The sequence below is a fragment of the Diceros bicornis genome, chromosome 13, assembly GCF_020826845.1.
Source record: "Diceros bicornis minor isolate mBicDic1 chromosome 13, mDicBic1.mat.cur, whole genome shotgun sequence".
Classification (NCBI taxonomy): domain Eukaryota; kingdom Metazoa; phylum Chordata; class Mammalia; order Perissodactyla; family Rhinocerotidae; genus Diceros; species Diceros bicornis.
This window is the reverse complement of record NC_080752.1, coordinates 54974856-54996279: the sequence shown is the minus strand read 5'-3', so window position 1 is coordinate 54996279 and position 21424 is coordinate 54974856. Positions and strand designations below refer to the sequence as shown.

The 21424-nt window shown below is 39.2% G+C and overlaps 1 long non-coding RNA gene across 1 annotated transcript in view; it reads left to right on the top strand.

Annotated features, from left to right (window-relative positions):
* Window positions 1–7799, top strand: part of LOC131413218 (uncharacterized) — a 106883-nt gene extending 99084 nt beyond the window's left edge. The window contains exon 4 of the long non-coding RNA XR_009221906.1: window positions 7465–7799. This is a non-coding gene — a long non-coding RNA (uncharacterized LOC131413218). The remainder of the gene's footprint in view (window positions 1–7464) is intronic.
* Window positions 7800–21424: the final 13625 nt, after the last annotated feature.

The window sequence follows — 21424 nt, the reverse complement described above, 5'->3', positions numbered from 1 at the left end:
AGATTATCTCTCACAGGAAGTAAAACAGGAGATCAAGAGACCATACTTTGGTCTTATATGACATGCCCACGACTGGGATCAAGATGAAGGGGAGGAGATGGTGGAGATGGTGAAGAGATAAAGCAAGTGCTCAGGTGAGAGGAGAAACGAGACAGCACATTGTCAGTGAAATATTAATATATTAATATTTAGGTATTAAAATAGGGCTTAAATTTAGTTCAAAATTGTCTCAAGGAAGAAACATCTATATATATTTTATGGCACTTAAGACTTCTATCCTCATATTTCTATGAGATTAGACTAATCCCTGAAAAATGATCCACATTAGGAAACACAAGTTAAAGAACAGCAATCAAGCACTGAGCTTTGATAAAACATGCCCATTTCCCAAGCTTCTACAAATGTAGAAACTACAATAAAAGCCAGTGAGATAGAAGATGTTTATAGAAGGGTAGAAGGGTACACCAACGTGTAACAGAGAGAAAGAGTCAACTCTGGTATCAAATTTTCTCAGGAGCACAGGGAATTTCTAAACTGCCTGAAGAAAATGTGTTCTGGCTGAACTATCTGAACAAAAACCTGACATTCATATTGTATGTTTATATGAAAATGGAATATTTAAAATGAGGTAGAGTGGGAAAAAAGCTCATCGACTTTCTTCTCTAAGCCTGACCAAATTATTGACAAGCAATCAGGAAATCATTGGTCTAAAAATCATTTGCCAATAGAAGAGAAAGTGGTTTGAAACCAAAGCAGAATGAAAAGTGACAAAGTTGATAACGTCTACATAAAAGCTCTGCTCTAACAATTTGTTAATTCCCTGACTATATCAACTATCACTTCTTGGGCACTTACTGTATATAAGACACTTTGCTGGGCACTGGCATTTAATTTACAGTCTCTGCCACCAAGAAATTTACAGTCATGTTGAAAAATAAGTCAAAGGCATTTACAGATGTCACGATTTTAAAACTAGAAGGAAGCTTAGTGAACATCTATTAAAACTATTTTCTGGAGTCTCAAAAATGTTAAGTAGATCTTTAATTGCTAGCAGACATGGGCTTAATTTTTATATGCTCTAGTTTTTCATTAAGAGTACTGAAACATAAATTATGAGTTAACAATATTAATAATACTAAAAATAACAATAGACTATTCCAAGATGACACATAATTAATTCCTAATGCAATAATACAGAAAACCAGTACAATTAGTTTAGAAAAGAAAAACATAATAAAAAACAACTTCAGTGCACTGATGAAAATATAGGTTTGGGTCATTTTTGAGTTGAACGAAATATCACATTCTACCTTTCAAATTAATTACTCTCTGTTGTTAAATTATGAAACAAATGAAAAATTAAGTCAACTTATAAAGTGGAATTAAAGTAAAGAGTACATCATTAAATCAGTTATGCCAACCTTACATCGTGAATACAGATTTTTATGCAGATAAAACTTTTGTATAACAGTATTTGAAACTGTCTTTCACGCACACAAGCAAACACCCCCATTCAGGGACGCGTGCTTTCATTACAGAGAATTAGACAGCAAGCCTAGTTCGTCCACATGCCCTGTGCCTCTCCACACTTGCTACATCCCAACCGCTATCTGGTATGTAAGGAGCACATGAATGCGATGTGTTTATTAATCTTCATTAATTTTTAAGAAGTAGATTCCATTTCCGGAAGGTGTCTGCAAAGTTCACAATCTTGTTAGGCATAAGGAGAGACAGAATATGTTAGGCATAACTCAGGGAGAAATTGAAGACTATGATAGAAGTATTACTAAACATTCTGTCTCACTGTGGTCAGAACTTTTTTCTAATCTACACAGTACATACCAAACAGATGGAGCACTAAAACAAACCTTTGCTGTGGGTGGCCTTATCTTTTCAGACAAAACTTTCCACATACATCCACAAAGGATATGTATCCAATAAATCCTCTGAAAAAAATTCTCAGGGATCTTTCTCAAAATAGTTGTCCAATTTCTTTCTAAATGTTTAATCCCATTACAAAATAATCTAATTTCTACAAATTATCATTTTAAAAAAGAAATGACCATGTCAAAAAATTCAGCCTTATTTGTATTACTAAAAACATAGTCATCTCACTGTCCAACAATAGAAGAATAGTTAAGGAATTCATGTTTATGAAATTGATAGACTCTTACTCAGCCAACTATCAGAATAGGGTCATGTAGAAAAATGGAAAAGTGTTTGCCAAGTAACACTTGGTGAAGACAAGTAAATATATGATTCTATGTATATTGTGATTCTAACTGAAAAATGTGCATGGAATTATAGGAAGACTAGAACTAAATAAAAAAGGAAATTATGCCCTGTTGTTGGGTTCAGCATAACTTTTTTCTTTAAAAAACATGGTTTATGGGGGCCGGCCCAGTGGTGCAGCGGTTACGTGGGCGCACTCCACTTCAGCGGCCCAGGGTTCGCAGGTTCCCATCCCGGGCGCGCACCAACGCACCGCTTGTCAAGCCAGGCTGTGGCAGCGTCACATATAAAGTAGAGGAAGACGGGCACAGATGTTAGCCCAGGGCCAATCTTCCTCAGCAAAAAGAAGGATTGGCATCAGATGTTAGCTCAGGGCTGGTCTTTCTCACAAAAAAAAAAAAGGGGCTGGCCCAGTGGCACAAGAGGTTAAGTGCGCGTGCTCCGCTGCAGCGGCCCGGGGTTCGCAGGTTCAGATTTTGGGCGCACACCGACGCACTGCTTGGCAAGCCATGCTGTGGCGGTGTCCCATATAAAGTGGAGGAAGATGAGCACAGATGTTAGCCCAGGGTCAGTCTTCCTCAGCAGAAAAAGAGGAGGATTGGCAGATGTTAGCACAGGGCTGGTCTCCTCACAAAAACAACAAAAAAAAAAAAACACACAGTTTATGTTGCCATTATCTTCTATGTATTATAATCAAAACTATAGTGAAATTTTATTTTTTATTTTAGAAAATACTTGGTTTTTGTCTAAACTCCTCTGTTCTTCCTCGGGTCACAGATATTGTATCACAGTGAGCTGACCTAAGTAAAGTGAATAATACGTGAGTGGACTGTAAGTCTGTTAACAGTTGTCTTCCAACTTGACGTTTTGTTACTGAGTTATCTTTCTCAAGAGCGCTAGTTCATCACAGTGTTGACTAATTGTTACAAACAACTAAAAATATTTAATGCCTCCAAGAAATGCCCTTGTCACTTGCAAAAGACAGTTACTGGAAAGAGTAGATCTCATCTAAATTTTTAATTATAAGACTGATATACAGTTCCAAACAAATGTTATCTACTATGTTGTTGACCTTTTATGGCCTTCAGATGTAGCAGCAATTCAATAATTTATTTAGTGAATGATGTTTGTAAAATTCTGCAATAGGCATTAGGAGGAATGTGAAATAATATAAAGTTTCTCTACAAATTTGATTTTGTACAGCATTAATAAATCAAGCCAAGTTTTTGGTGTTTTTTTCAAACAAAATCTTTTTTCAAATGTGTGAAGGAAAAACTTGGAGTACTTATATGTCTCATACGAATGGATCAGCATGCAGTTAAACTAAGATTAGAATATAAATCAGTGCATTCATTCTAGTTCGTCCATGCTTTCTCTCAAAAAAAAATACAGAACCTGTGGTAGTCCTGTGAACTTTGTCCACCGGTGTTACTCCCATGAATCCCATAAGTATGTTATGTGACATGGCAAGAGACTTTAGAGATGTAATTAAAATTACTAATCAGCTGATCATAAAATAGAGAGATTATGGATTATCCAGTGGACCTAATCAAATTTCATGGGCCCTTAAAAGTAGAGATTTTTCCCTCACTAGAAGCAGAAAGCAAATGAGAGATTAAAGGTATGGGAAGGACTTGATAGCCAATTGCTTATTTGAAGGTAAAGAGGACCACATGGAAAGCATGAGAAAGAAATGAATTCTGCCAACAATCAGTGAGTTTGGAGGTGGACTCCAAGCCCCAGCTGAAAGTGCAACGCTGGAGAGACCCTGAGCAGAGAGTCCAGTCATGCTTCTTCGGACTTCTGACCTACAGAAATGTGAGACAGTAAATGGGTGTTGTTTTAAGCCGGTTAGATTTGATAAATTGTAGTAATGGCAGGAATAGAAGTTAATACAGTATCTGTCCTCTTGACCTTGCATGAGGAAAACAGAAAGTCAGACAAAGTTTTATAGTTTGATTTAATTAATTTCTACCTTCTTCTTCTCTATGCAACTTCCTCTTTCTTTCTGAAGCCATTCAAAGACAACTGGCTATATTATATAGTCCCCTACTAGGGACCACTTTTCTTTCAAAATAAGTGCACATGTTGAAAATCAACCCCATCAAAACTTCCTTTTTCTTTCCATTTGGCTGATACGAGAGAGAGAGGTAGGAAGTGATTCTCAGATCTATCAGTGGTATTTCTATTTCAGATTTGGATAAATGAAGAAACAGTTCAAAAGTAATGAATCTGAAATGGCAGAATTTCCATCATTCTGATAGACAGATTGGGGAAGATACAAAGGGATGGGTGGGTCATTCCCAATATGCCTTAAAATGCCTATGGACCTGCAACATCAGCAGCATCTGGAAACACGTTAGAAATGCAGAATCGCAGTCTTTACCCGGAACTACAAAATCAGAATCTACATTTGAACAAGATCTCCAGGTCATGCAGATACAACAAAATTTGAGAAGCACTGCCTTAAATTGCACTATACGGGTGAAATATTCCTTCACAGTTTAGAAGAATATCCCTGCTAACAGCATCCTCTCACTGAAGCAAGGATATGCACAGAATTAGGAGATCCCCTAAGGTTCCATTTCAGAATCATTGTTGGCATATATTGAGCATTTATCTTGTGCTAGAGATTCTTTTAAGTGTTTATATTAATTATGCCATTTAAATGTCACAACTAACATGACGTAGATACGCTATTACCCATATTTAATATAGGAAGAAAGTAAACTTTTGAAGAGGATAATTCCTTTGTGTACAGCCACTTAGAGATTAGAATGAAGGCAGGCTGACATCCCAGCACCTGGATAACCGCAGTTAGTCACTACACCATAGCGCCTTTTATTAAGCTTTAAAGTAGATTCTAAATTGTCAAACTAGCAAATGCACCAAAACCTAAAATTCCGTCTCCCAATTACTATCCTATACCATCTGAAAAGCCAAACAAAAACAAAATCTTAATCAACATACAAAAATCAGTTGCATTTCTATACACTAACAATGAAGTAGCAGAAAGAGAAATTAAGAATACAATCCCATTTACAATTGCAACAAAAAGAATAAAATACCTAGGAATAAACTTAGTCAAAGAGGTGAAAGATCTGTACACCGAAAACTATAAAACATTGTTGAAAGAAAGTGAAGAAGACACAAAGAAATGGAAAGATAGTCCACGCTCTTGGATTGGAAGAATTAACATAGTTAAGATGTCTTTACTTCCTAAAGCAATCTATAGATTCAATGCAATCCCTATCAAAGTTCTAACAACATTTTTCACAGAAATAGAACAAAGAATCCTAAAATTTATATGGAACAACAAAAGACCCTGAATAGCTAAAGGAATCCTGAGAAAAAAGAACAAAGCTGGAGGTATCACACTCCCTGATTTCAAAATATACTACAAAGCTATAGTAACCAAAACAGCATGGTACTGGCACAAAAACAGATACACAGATCAATGGAATAGAATCGAAAGCCCAGAAATAAACCCACACATCTATGGACAGCTAATCTTCAACAAAGGAGCCAAGAACATAGAATGGAGAAAAGAAAGTCTCTTCAACAAATGGTGTTGGGAAAACTGGACAGCCGCATGCAAAAAAATGAAAGTAGACCCTTACCTTACACCATACACAAAAATTAACTCAAAATGGATTAAAGACTTGAATGTAAGACCTGAAACTATGAAACTTCTAGAAGAAAACATAGGCAGTACGCTCTCGGAAATCAGTCTTAGCAACATATTTTCAAGCACCATGTCTGACCGGGCAAGAGAAACAATAGAAAAAATAAACAAATGGGACTACATCAAACTAAAAAGCTTCTGCACAGCAAAGGAAATCATCAACAAAACGAAAAGACAACCTAACAAGTGGGAGAAGATATTTGCAAACCACACATCTGATAAGGGGTTAATCTCCAAAATAGATAAAGAACTGATGCATCTCAACAACAAAAAAACTAACAACCCAATTAAAAAACGGGCAAAAGACCTGAAGAGACACTTCTCCAAAGAAGATATACAGATGGCCAACAGGCACACGAAAAGATGTTCAACATCATTAACCATCAGGGAAATGCAAATCAAAACTACAATGAGATTATCACCTCACAACCATCAGAATGGCTATAATTAACAAGACAGGAAACAACAAGTGTTGGAGAGGATGTGGAGAGAAGGGAACTCTCATACACTGCTGCTGGGAGTGCAAACTGGTGCAGCCACTATGGAAAACAGAATGGAGATTCCTCAAAAAAGCAAGGATAGAACTACCATATGATCCAGCTATTCCACTGCTGGGTATTTATCCAAAGAACTTGAAGACACCAATGCATAAAGATACATGCACCCCTGTGTTCACTGCAGCATTATTCACAATAGCTAAGACTTGGAAGCAACCTAAGTGCCCATCAAGGGACGAATGGATAAAGCAGATGTGGTATATATACACAATGGAATACTACTCAGCAATAAGAAACGATGAAATCCAGCCATTTGTGACAACATGGATGGACACTGAGGGTATTACGCAAAGTGAAATAAGTCAGAGGCAGAAGGTCAAATACCGTATGATCTCCCTCATTAAGTAGTAGATAATAACAACAACAAACAAACACATAGAGATAGAGATTGGATTGGTGGTTACCAGAGGGGAAGCAGGGAGGGAAGAGGGTGAAAGGGATAATTCGGCACATGTGTGGGGTGATGGGTTGTAAGTAGTATTTGGGTGGTGAACATGATGTAATCTATGCAGAAATAGAAGTATAATGATGTACACCTGAAATTTATACAATGTTATAAACCACTGTTACTGCAATAAACAAAAAATTAAAAAAAAAAATCTTAAAATAGTCCCAGATCCTTTACATATTATTTTACATAAATCATTAAAACAAAGAAAAGATTTTATGGTTTTATGTAATAACCCTGTTGTCTTGGTTTGAATTAACTCTTTTTGATGTTTCCATATTTCCTCTGAAGGAGAAGAAATATAGTCCATGAAACAATCTAAATTTATTAATTAAACCACATATTATAGTAAGAAAAATGTTGCTATATATAACAGAAAGGGGAGTGGTGTGCCTAAGGTCGCACGGTGAATTAGGGGCAGAGCCAGGATTTGAACTCAGGTCTCCCTTGCTCCAAGGCCTGTGTTCTTTCACCGGCTCCAGTGGCCCTCCTCAGCCCCAAGAGACCTCCATCTCACCCACTCTCCCTACCCTTTATTCTAGGTCACCAAGCTCTACAGAGGCAGCCAGCTATGAGACATATTCCGCTCCTGCCGGTCACCGGCTTGAGGTAAGTTGAGAAGACTGGAAGCACTGCCTGAGCTGGAAGCTGGTGGCTCTGAGCTCCCGTGTCAAATCCTTCATCTAAAAGTCACTGACACTTGGCCCACTCTCTCCCATATCCCTGCCAGCGAATCCTACCATCTCCTTCCATGGGTTTCAGGGGGTGGGAAAAGCATTAACCTCATGGGGCCACCAACCCCCAGCACCCACCTCCTTCTCCTCTTCTGGACACTTGCAACGAATATCAGCCCAATAATAACACTGACCACGGCCAAGCACCCTGCTGAGCACTTTCATGCATGATCATATCATTTAAATCTCACAGCAGCCTCCGTGAGGTAGATACAATGATCATCCCCATTGTTTAGATGGGAAAACTGAGGATCAGAAAAGTGAAGTGAACAGGCCAAGAACTGCCCATGGGTTTGAACCCAGGTCTCTGCGGGATGGGTGGAGGAACTAGGACATCTACACTGGGGAATAGGGGGATCATGGGACACAGTGCTGACTCTGAATATTTCCAAGCTTCAGTTCCTTTGTCTTTAACATGAGATAATTATAATAACATCTTCCACCATGGTGATGGTGAAGGAATGTGTAAGTCACTTCTTAGAGATACTCGATAGATGTTCACCGTTGTTACTGTTATTGCTTCTGTTTCCAACTCCTGAGGCAGTCAGGGTCTTGTTTAGAAACACCTGTTTCACCACACTGGGGTCCAGATTGGAGAACAGTGCCTTGACTGGTGACCGACATGGAGCCCAACCTAGAGACAGAATTCAGCCAGCACCCAGCACCAGCAGTGTCTCCCTAACCTGGGAGAAGAGGCAGCCAGATAATCCCCCACTGCTTGCCCCTAGGTCTCTGGCTGTGTAAAGCAGGAACTCAGGAGAGTGGTGAGTTCTCTGGCTGTGTAAAGCAGAAACTCAGGAGAGTTTCACCACACCCAGTGTGGTGAAACAGGTGTTTCTAAACAAGACCCTGACTGCCTCATCCCACTGGCTGGGTGCCATCTACAAGTTGGCAGACATGCATGTGACAGGTGCAAGATGGGGGGCTGGTTTCATGGCTTAAACAGATGGGGCTGTGAGGAAGGATGGGTCTTCTCAGTAGCAGTAGAACAGATGGAGGCTCTGGAGGGAAAAGCAGCGCTTTCTGGAGGCCCATGTTGATGACCCGTGGCAGTGTGTCATCCAACGGGAGGCAGGAAGAGAACATGCAGCAATTGCACCCAAAGGAACGGTTACTTATTTATGATTCACTTATTTTGCTGAGGAAGATTTGCCCTGAGCTAACATCTGTGCCAGTCTTCCTCCATTTTTTAGTATGTGGCCTGCCAGCACAGCACGGCCGCTAACAGAGCGTTGTAGGTTCGTGCCCGGGAACCGAACCCAGGCCACCAAAGTGGAGCGTCCTGAACTCAACCACTAGGCCACCGGGGCTGGCCCTGGAATGGCTACTTTTACATGTCAATTTTTCCAACCAAAATGTGAAGGGTTCTGAGTCGCCTACTTAGGCCCTCTAGTTATGAGTCACACTTTGATTGATTGATTCATTCATTCATTCATTCATTCACTCATTCAAGAAATACTTAATGAAAGTAAACAGGCACTGTTGACTGCAAACTGAGACACAGAGAGAGGCAGTGACATTCCCAAGACACACAGCTGGCAGTGGGCAGAGTCACCACTGTGCTGGGGCAGCGCAGGCACTCACCTAGTAAAGAGCTGGTCCAGGATCTGGTGGGATGTGTTGAAGGTCGAGTAGTTGAACATGAACGTAGTATTGTTGGAGATGTTTCTACCTTGGAAGGCTGGTACCATGGATTCTATCAGCTTCTCCATCATGCCTGCCTAGAGGGCACACACCCTGAAGGCCTCATTTAAATTCCCAGTTGACTCATCTTCACACTGGGTGGGACAAGGAGGGACATATAGTCAGTGGCATCACTGTGAACTGGGCATCCAGGCAGTGCACAACAGAATGAAGAAACCCATCTCCTAGATGCTACGAGGTCTGACTTTACAAGGTCTGACTTTACCCATTTGGACACCTGAGCACTGTTGTTTTGCAAAAGCCCCCAAGGGGACTCTCATGTGCAGTTAGGGTGGAGAAGCACTGCTCCAGGAGAAAGGAGCTGCTGAAATTCATTACAACTGGTATTTTTGCAGTAATGAGGTGGGTGTTTCTAAAACACAACACTGCTAATGTAATGGTGCAAGTGACTACTCAGTGACTGGGTGTCCTGAATGTGGGAGGGTCTCTAAGACAGATGGAAGGTCCTTTCCAAGACTGATGCTCATGATGATATAAATGCACACATACAAAAGCAATGGTCTGTCCAAACAGTAGACACTGTCTATGCCTCTCCCACCTCTAGGTGGACCAAATTAGTGAACCTAAGGCCAAGCGAACATTTATCTCTGCCTTCTGGGCTTATGGCAGGGGTTAGTAAACCACGGCCCACTGTCCGTTTTTGTATAGCCTATGAGCTAAAAATGGTTTTGGTGACTTTAAAAGGTTGAGGGAAAAAAAAAAGAATATAAGACAGAGACCACATGTGGCCCATATACGGAAAATATTTACTATCTGGACCTTTACAAAAAACATTTGCCTATTCCTGGCTTGTGGCAACCATAGGTGACCAGATGTTCCCAGTGTGGGTCCACACTGGTGGGCACTTTTTCTGCCAACCTCACAGCCAAGGAAAGATCTGAAATGCCTTGAAATGGTGAAACCAAGTGGAAACGTGCTCAGTCATCCTAAGAATCTCAAGAAAAAACACAGCCACTAACTGCCAAGCTCCCTAAGGAGCAGTGAGGAGCTCTTGTCTCTGTGTGCACAAGGGGACTGTCCAGCCGTGTGAGCTCAGCACGGGCAACACAAGTCTCTGTGTGACACCTCGGCTGGGGAGGAGCCCTGCCTGTTCTCGCCCTGGCGGGTCACCTACCCACTGTGCCGCCAGTCTGCCGCCCCTCTGTGCTGGGCTAACTGTGCTGTCACAGGAAAGCCCAAGACTCTTGCACAGAGGCGCTTGCCAAGGTGACCCACAAGTCGAAGACATTCCTGGGACTGAGTGCAAATAGCAACATCCGACTACTGAGTGGGTGAAATATATCAGAGCTCAGGGAGGCTGAAGCAGTTGGAGATTATAAAGAGGAGGTATGTGGGAAGGGTCTGAAGAGAAGAGAAGAGAGCTACATAAAAAGAGCTCCAAAAATCTGCACAGGGGTCCCTTTCATCTGTTGCCAAATTCTAAGCAACATATGAAACTCAATGAGGTGAGGCAAAAAGTGACCAGGTAGTTTTAAGTTGAACAACTTCCACTGCTCAACAGAGGGCTGGGAGACTTGAGAGTTTTGACCAGTCAGAGGGGAGAGTCCCAGTTGAATTACCAAGGCAATAAATAGAGACAGCAAAAGGGTTGTACCTCAAGAGTGGGGCTAAATTAGCCCTAGAGTAATGATGCTCTACACATAACCTAAAAATCTGAAAAGCTTGAAAAATACCAAGCGGATCCACAAGTAACTTATCTTCCTGAAAAAACAAAGTCCAACACTCTTTTAAAAATAAATGACAGGGCCGGCCCCGTGGCTTAGCGCTTAAGTGCTCGCGCTCCGCTGCTGGCGGCCCGGGTTCAGATCCCGGGCGCGCACCGACGCACCACTTCTCCGGCCATGCTGAGGCCACGTCCCACATACAGCAACTACAAGGATGTGCAGCTGTGACATACAACTATCTACCGGGGCTTTGGGGGGAAAAAAATAAATAATAAATAAAATCTTTAAAAAAAATAAATAAACGACAAAAACCAGACACTTACTGTAATAGTCACAATGTCTACCACCCAACTAAAAGTTACTAGACCCACAAAGAAGCAAGAAAATATGACCAAAAACAGGGGAAAAAGTAGTCAATAGGAACAGACCCTGAAAGGCAGAGACGATGAACTGTCCAAATAAGGATTTTAAGACAACTATTATAAACATGCACAAGTATTTAAAACACAACATGAATACAGCAGGAGACAAACAGAAGATATAAAAAAAAGAGGAAGATGGAACTTCTAGAGGTGAAATAAATACATATACGTTGCAAATGAAAAATTCAGTGAATGAGATTAACAGCTGATTAAATGCACAGAAGGAAAGGAACTGGGCAACACAAAAACAGAAATATCCAAATGGAAACACAGAGAGATGAAGACTGGGAAAACAAGGCTCAGTGACCTGTGGGACAATATCAAGTAGTGGAACATGCCCAGAAGTTCCAGAAGAAGAGGAGAGGAAGGTGATGGAATATATATTTAAAGAAACAGTGGCAGGAAATATGCCAAATTTGATAAAAACAATAATCCACAGTTTGAAGAAGCTTAATGAAACACAAAAAAGGTAAACACAAAACCATACTGAATCACCAAAGAGGGAGAAGAAAACCTTAAGTACAGATAAAGAAATGTAAGAACGAGCCCAGATTTCTTTCTTTTTTTTTTTTTTTTTGTGAGGAAGATCAGCCCTGAGCTAACATCCATGACAATCCTCTTCCTTTTGCTGAGGAAGACTGGCCCTGAGATAACAGCTATTGCCAATCCTCCTCCTCCTTTTTTTTTTTTTTCTCTTTTTCCCCCAAAAGCCCCGGTAGATAGTTGTATGTCATAGCTGCACTGAGCACAGATTTGTCATCTGAAATTACACAGCCAAAACACAGTGGACCATAAATTTTTAAGTGCCGAAAGAAAAACTGTCAACCTAAAATTTTATTTCAAAAATTTTTCTTTAAAATTAAAGAGAAATAAGGACTTTTCCAGATAAACAAAGCTGAAATAATTTGTCACCAGCTAACTTAAGCAACAAGAGATGCTAGAGGAATTGCTTCAGGAGGAATTCAAATGATACCAGGGGAGTAAGCACCAAAATACTAACAAACAACAAACCTCCCTACTAAAATACATAGGGACAATACAATGACGTTGTCAGTGATGGAGATAAAATGGAATCCTAAAAAACATAAAACTAATAAAAAAGAAAGAGGAACAAAGAATAGATAAATAAAAAAACAAGTAGCAAGACAGATTTAAACCCAACCATATCAATAATTACCAGAAGTGGAAACAGTCAAACCATTCCAATTAAAAGGCAAAGACAGGGTAAAAACAAGACCTGACAACATACTGTCAACGATAAAACCACTTTAAATATACAAACAGAGGTAGGTTTAAAGAAAAAGAATGGAAAAAGATAAACCATGCAAACACTAACCAGAGCTGAGGAAGGACATTTTATAATGATAAAAATATCAGTCGATTAAGAAGACATACCAATCCTACATGTGTGTGCACACAATAACTGACTGAATTAAAAGTTGAAGTAAGACAACACTCCTCTCTCTACACTAGATAAATCCAGTAGACATGAAATCAGTAAGAGAATAGAAGACTTGGATAATACCATCAATTAATCTGCCCTAATTGAAACTTTTAGAACACTCCAGCCAATCACTGAAGAATACAAACTAATTTCAAGGGAACATGGAAAAGTTTAAAATAATACAAAATATTTTCTGATTATAAAAAATTAAATTAGAAATCGACAGAGAGGTCTCTAGAAAAACCCTAAATATTTATAAATAAAAAGCCATATTTTGAAGAGACCAATGGGGCAAAAAAGATATCACAAAGAGTTTCAGAAAATATTTTAAACTGACTGAAAATGAACACACAAGACAGCAAAATATGTGGGATGATCATAAAATTCCAGGGGCAATGTAAAATAATACAGCCAATCTGGAAAACCATTTGGCAGTTTCTAGTTAAATTTGCAACCACCACATGACCCAGAAGTTGTACTCATAGGCATTTGTCCCAGAAGATAAAAATTTTATGTTCACAGAAAACCCTCTATCTGAATGTTAACAGCAGCTTTATTCTTGGTAGCAGTACTGGAAACAGTCCAAATGCCCTTTAATAAGCGAATGGTTCAATAAACCCTGGTTCATCCATACAAGGGAATACTACTCTGCAATACAAACGAATGAACTATTGACACCTGCAGCAACCTGGAGGTACCTCAAGAACATTATGTTTAGGGATAAAAGCTAATCCCCAAAGGCTGCATACTATATGACTCCACTTATATAACGTGCTTGAAATGACAAAACTAGAGCGATGGAGAACAGATCAGCAGTTTTCAAGGGTCAGGGAGAGGAGGTAGAATGGAGAACAGGTGTGAACACAAAGAGGGAGCACACGGAGTTCTTTCGTGGTGATAAAACAATTTTGTATCGTGGCCCCTCTGGTGGCGGTTACCCACAGCTATATGTGAAACAACACTGCACAGAATATACACACACACACACACACACACACACACACACACACAGAAATATGCAGGTTTAATTATGATGAAGGTTGAATAATGCCTGTGTTCTAGTTAACAGTATATCAATGTCAATCTATCAATGCCAATTCCCTGAATTTGATACTGTACTATAGTTATATAAGATGTTGCCATTGAGGGAAAGTGGGTGGAGGGTATCCAGGATTTCTTATGTTATTTTTGCAACCTCCTGTGAGTCTATAATTATTTCAAAACAAAAAGTTTAAAAAATATGTAGGAGAAACCTAAAGCGGTGCTTAGAGGGAAATTTATAGGTCTAAAGGCTAATGTCAGAGGAGGAAAAAAAAGTCCAAAATCAATTATCTTAGCTTCTACCTTAAGAAATTAGGAAAAAACTCAGCAAAATATATCCCAAGTAAGAAGGAAGAAAATACTACAGTTAAGAATAAAAATCAATAAAAGGAAAAACAGACAATAGAGAAAAATCAATGAAAGCAAAATCTGTATGCTTTAAAAAGTCAATAAAATTGAAAAACGACAGGCTAAACTGATAAAAGAGAAAAAAGTTACAAATCTCATTAGTGAAAGGAGAGGCATCATTATAGATCTCACAATAATGAAAAGGATAATGATGCAATATAAAAAGAAACTTTATATCACTGAACTTTATAACTGAGAAAAAAATCAATACCTTACAAAACATAAATTACTAAAATTGGCTCAGGACACAAAACTACGAAAAGTTTTAAATAACTAAATCTTAATTAAAAATCTTCCCCCCAAGAACACTTATTCTTTTTTTACTGATTTCACAAATAGCAACTCAACCCTCACATGTAGCCGCTAATGCTCATCCAATGCCGGACAATGTGTCACGCATAATAGGCCTCCACAAATGAATGCTGAATTAGTCTGCTGAATGAATTAGTGAAAAAGGAATCATACACATTTGGGATTCAAAGGTAGTGACAGATACTCATGGCCACCAAGAGGCTATTTTTAAAGTCAAATACTATTCATCCCATGTAGCAGTTAATTAGGAAGGTCATTTCAAGGAAGTACTCTGCTGTGCAGAGAGAGCTCCAGCCACAAGTATGATAATTCATTAAAATGTCTCTTACCAGCAGTAAATAAATTATAAATATTTGATGAGAAATTTCAACTGTTCAAAACCAAACCCAACTACGTGCTATAATTAGATCCTCTCTACATCACGTTAAAAATAGAATCAAATGGATTAAGAAAAGTATAATCCCCTCCAGAAAGAATCATTTGCTTTTGAATAGTAGACTTTGTTGTCTCAACATTTTCATCAGTATAAAACCACAAACAGGGGCCGGCTCCGTGGCGTAGTGGTTAAGTTTGCACGCTCCACTTCAGTGACCTGGGGTTCACAGGTTCAGATCCCAGGTGCCGACCTACGCACCACTTATCAAGCCATGCTGTGGCAGACATCCCACATACAAAGTAGAGGAAGATGGGCACAGACCTTAGCCCAGGGCCAATCTTCCTCAGCAAAAAGAGGACGATTGGCAACAGATAGTAGCTCAGTGCTAATCTTCCTCACCAAAAAAAAAACACAAACAGCTTGGCAAATGATTAGATAGATGTGACTTAGAGGATATTCTCTTTAAAAATCCTAGCTATGAAGAAATTAATACGCCTTAAACATACCAATCATGAGTTTCAAAGGGAAGGCAGGGTTTGCTGGGAAATTAACACCGGCGTGAACCAGAATCAGAAATTTTTTGTAAACTGAGAAGTGAATCAGGGTCAGAACACAGCTTCTGTGCTTGGGAGAAACAGCAATATAACGTGGACTTATTCTCAAACAGGAGTGGACACACTCTGGCCCTTGAGCCAAATCTAGCCAACAGCCTGTCGTTACCAAGTTTTACTGAAACACAACCCTCTTTACTCACGGGTGCATTATCTCTGACTGCGTTCTCACTACAACAGCAGAGCTGAGTAGTCGCTATGAAGACCACGTGGCCTGCAAAGCCTAAAATATTTACTCTCTGGACCTTTATAGAAAAAGCCTGCCAACTCCTCTTCTAGATTAATATTTTCTACCTAGAGTTAAGAATAAGGCTCCATACATTCTGTGTTGTTTATCTTTTCTTTGTAGATGTTTTCAATATTTTCTTAATATTGAGTGAAGCTCATAATGTAAAATATCAAATTTGATTTCCATCAAATGGCTTCCTTACTTTTTTACTAAATAGATATTAGATCACCATACATTCTGTTTTTGCTTTTAGCATCTATCCCATAATAAACTGTATTGTTTTATTAAACCAAATATTTCCAATACTAACTAAAGAAAATTAGTTTGAGAAAACAGAATATTGTATAATATAAATAACATGTAATAAAATCATATAATTTAAGTCCCTTTCTTTTTCTATTTCATTTTTCCCCCATGGATCTAGGAGCTGATACTGAAAAATTAAAAATAATAGTATAAATGTTTGTCTCTGACCTAAGCTTGTTATCCACTTTGTAATCAGATTTGCTAGAGCTTGTTTCTTATCTCTCATATAGCATATTATTTTTAAAAAATACTATTTCGTGTTGTTCAAAGTGATTTGAAAATATGTTGCTCTCATTTTTCAGGGGCATTATTTCCTCTGAACCCTGAAAGAATTATATCAGGTTTCAGTGCATTAAATTGTACTGCCTTTAACTGAAAAAATATAATATCCTTCTTAGAAGGAAATCAAACTTTTGGGGAAATATACGTTATACAATTTAAAATAAGTGAAGGAAAAAAACCGCAACTTAATATTTAGTATTTCATTTTGCCAAATATTATATTATAATGACAAAGAAAGAATCATACAAAGCACATCACTAAAGCACAGACCACACAGTATGGGTTGCGGTCGAGTTTGGTAAGCTATGAGCCAACTGTAACCTTACTGTATCGAAGTTGTGATTCAAGGACACAGAATTATGCTGGACAAAAGAGATGCTATTTTACATTTGATTGTCTAACGCTGTTTTGTTGAAGTGATATTAAAAGCATGCAAATACATTTCAAATTTTCCTAATTTCTGATGATCTAAGGATATTTAATTGGATAGTGAATCGAACTTTTCCTGTTGTCTCACAATGCCTGCTGAAGATTCAAAAAGAGCAGCAGGCAATAAGCTTCTCCACATTCTGAAGAGGGGCTTCTAGACACACAGTCACAGCATTTACTAAGATTTGGCCAGACCTCTGCTCCCTTCACCCCCACTACCCCTTCTAGCCTGAATAAGAAAAAAGCTCAAATTCATCAGAGGAAAGAACTTATCTGAGTGTTGAGGAACATGATTATTGAGAAACGTGGTGATACTCTCCGCCCCAAGCAAAGCTAACTGGGCTCTAAGAGAATCCTGCATGGAGACTGGGGAGCCTACTGAAGGCAGGGCCCACACAACATTCTCCAGACAGATGGGTGCTGAGCTGGAGAAACTGCCAGGGCGCTGGAGAAGACTGAGTGGGAGAGTTGTTGGAATAGACCGGCATATTTCCCTTTGGAGTCTCAAGGCATATGTGAAGGTAGAAGCTAAACACTGATTCTCTTCTATACATTTCTGAAAATTAGATTTTGGATGGAGCAGCCACAGAGGGTAGAATGACGAGAGGGAAACATTAGGAGTGCCGTATGTGTCCACCTTTTAGTGTGGTAAGAATTAGGGTTGACATAAAATACAGGACGCCCAATTAAATTTGAATTTCAGGTAGACAACAAATAATTTTTAATGTAAGCATTTCCTAAATATTGCATGGGACATACTGATTTTAAATATGATTCCTTGTTTATCTGAAATTCAAATTTGAGTTGATGCCCTTTATTTTTATTTGCTAAATCTGAGCAGACTAGCTAGAACACGAGTGAATTCAAGTACTGCTAGCCGCTGTGATCAACTCTGAAGTGTGTAAAGGTTTGAGTTGGACAGAATTTATTTCTTGATCATGAAAGTTATAAAGGAGCAAACAGCTCTTCTTTAATTGGATCCAGATTATTTCATCTTGTGGTTCCATCATTTTCAAAGGTGCCTTCCAAGGTCTCTGCACTCACCTGCCTCAAGGAGGCAGATGTGAAAAGAACATGGAGGAATGTCATGAGAAGTTTTAGTGGGCCAGGCCTGGAAGTGGCACTTACACTTACATTTCATTGGCCAGAACTCAGTCACACATCCATATCAAATTCAAGGAAAGCTGGGCAGTGCAGAACAGCTTTGTGCCCAGAAAGAAAAGGAAATGGCTTTGGTGAGCAACTAGCCAATCTCTAGCACACTGAGTTCCTACGTGCCAGTGGAAATTCTGGAAATCAGCTTCGCCCAACGTTTTCATAAAGGACCTTGTCCAAGAAAGTATCCTCCACAGAGAGGAGATTCAGTGATGACAGACCATAGTGTATACCACGGGGGAAGGTGAAATGAAGAAGGGTTTCTAGTGATTAGACAGAGTGTATGTCCCATATCACTAAACCATTCAATGTGAGGACCCCAACAGACAGTCTCCATAAGCTCAAAAACACAATCTAAATGAAATTCAGCATTCAAGCCCTTGTAACAGCATCACAGACTCCAAATGTTGACTCCTCTTTCCCTAATGCCTTTTTCACCCTCTGGGAACCAGGAATACAGGGAAAGAAGGTAGCAAGAGTGAAAGAACAGATTACACTGTCTACACTGCAGGTCAGGCCAATCTGAGAGGTAGGAACAATGGGGAAACAGAATTGTTCAACTGACTGTGAGAATGAATTGATTTAATGTGGACTAATCAATACATGAAAGTGGCCAGAAAGCTGCCGTTTCCACTCAGATATACTCAAGGCTCAGAGAAGGAAAATCTAAACTGGAATGAAGACAATGGTTGATGAAAAACTAAACAACATCCTGTTTTTATCCCACATCTATCATTCAGATTCCTCAACCCTGGTTACACATGAAAAGGAGAAGTTATCAAGTGGGCTCTTCTAAATTCCAGGTGTTTCTAGCCTCAAATAATACCTATTAGTATTATTAGTAGTAATCTACAAGTGTTTCCTCAAAAGCAAACCTTTTTTTGTTTTGGTTTGGTTTTTTTAATCCACTAAATTTGAAACAGCCACGTGTCTTACATGTAATTGAATTCCAGCCAGGAAGAGCTAAAGCACAGAGCCAGAGAGAAGTTTTGCTTCATGCTATCTAGTGGAGATCGATCCCAGGGGCCAAAAGCTCTAGTTCAAGACTTGAATGAAGGAAAAAAAAAAGGAAGGAGCATTGTGAAAATTGGCAAGAAAGAGTGCTACAAATCATAAATGCTAATAAAAGGCCACAGTTGTTCTTCTGACATCACTGGCTTCCACCACATAAAGTGCCTCTGAGCTGTGCTTAAAATATTTTAAATCTCATACCATGGTTATTAAAACTTAACAGAGAGAACTTATATTTTAAAAAGTACCATAAATATTTTACTGCAAACTGTTTTGATGTATATGAGAATACCACGATCCAAAGATATTTTTGTTCTATTTCATTCTAACTCATCTCTTAAACAATTCCAGTTCTCTCAGACACTAGATAGAAAATGATACTGGGTAAAAAAAGCAATAATCAGGCAAGCATACTATCAAGATATCTCTATAATTTATCACTGATGTGGGAAGACGCTGGCATTTCCTTGTGCATAAAATAGGTGTTCAAGAAATGTCTTAAATATTGATAGATGCATTACCATCTCCATAAAAATTAATGTGTCACTGAAGCTACAATTAGCAGAAAAGAAATAAATATTGGGACAAATGTAGACCAACTTTTACGTTATGATATTCATAGTGTTGTAAGAATCCATTTATTGAAAAGTAAAAAGTCACATTTCTCAACAATTTTTATTGTAACTATTACAATGTCCCTTTAAAAACCATCTATTTTGTAAATGTAAACTGGTAAAGCCACTAGGGAAAAAAGGAGGTTCCTCAAAAAATTAAAAATAGAACTACCATATATGATCCAGCAATCCCACTTCCCAGGGAAATACCATACAGCCAATTTACCATGAATAATAATTATGGCAAATAAAGAATTACCACTAAGAATTATAGGTAGATATAAGTTAGGGCTACAGTTTTGGTCTGAGTGACAAGTTCAAGTATAGTTTTTATTTTTAAAAAATGATATAAAATAGTGCCAAGCATATAGCAATGATGATACTGTGTCACGAACTAAAGCTGACAACAAATCCAAGTTTACAGTGAGATTTTCAAACATGGAATATAAATTTTCTCCCCTGATCAAAACTATTCAATGGCTTCTGATCTCATTCAGAGCAAAAACCAGAGTCCCTTCCAGGTCCTACACGATCTAGGCCCTAGCTAACTCTCTGATTTTACCTGCTACTATTGGTTTACACTCTTCAACACATGCTGGTCTCTTTCCATTCTTCAGACACTCCAAGCATCTCCCACTTTGCCGTCTGTAGCCCTGCTCCACACTCTGCCTGAAACTCTCCTTCTCTAAATAAGCCGATGGCTTGCTTCCTCACTCCCTTCAGGTCTCTGTCCAAGTCCGCTTACCAGTGAGGACGTCCCCGAACACATTATATATAAGAGCACACATACATGCAAAGACGACACTTTTGCAATGGCATTCATCTTCTTGACCTGGTCAATCCTCACTCTATTACCTAAGATTCTACCTACAATTCCTTTACCTGCCCGTCAGAAATTCACCCCATTAAGAACAGTTGACCATCTTCTTTAACAAAAATAATGACAAGGGATAAATTTTTGCTAGTAAATCTTCTGGTCCAAAGGTAGAGGCTTAAATAGCCTCAATACACAACTCTCTGGTTCCATCTCATTCCTGTGCACCCATCTACTTAGCACCTACTCCATCCAAGCCAACGTGCTGGGAGATGAAAGGCTCCTGAGAAGAGTAAGGTATGAATAATGTCTTCCCGAGTTTATGACTCAGTTTTGGGAGGTAAGATCTTTGCACGTATCAAGAGAAACAACAGCACCTCACAGAAAATGGTGTGAAAATGACTGTTAAAGATAATTAGGGATTGAGAGTTCAAATGAGAAAAAAAATCACTGGACACCTGAAGATAAGGCTTCCCAGAGGAAACGGGTTTTGGACAGCTTCTGCAGAAAGTGGGTAAGGGGGAAGAGGCTGAGGACAGTGGTGGGACTAAGTGGCAAAGGTGAACTGTGCAAGGTGCTGGGGACACACACAGCTGGCAGGATGCATTTGGATCAGCCTACAGTGGCAAGGAAGGCCACGACGTCAGGCAGAGGCTCGCATGACATAAAACAGTTCCAGGCATGCAGCAAAGAGGCAGAGGTTCCTGTGCTCCAAAGAGGCAGAACCGCAGTGGACAGCGACTGACCGTGTGTGTGTCTACTTATGCCCGTGTGCTATGTGGTGTATGTGCAGATCCAGTGTGTGGAATGTCTGATACTTGCTTATTGCTTCATCCTCCTACTCTGCTCTTCCTTAAACAACAACTAAACAGGGATGAGAACTTCATGTTTTGCATTTCTTTCAATTTTGGTCAGCTTATTTTGTATTATTATAGGGTTCCCATCA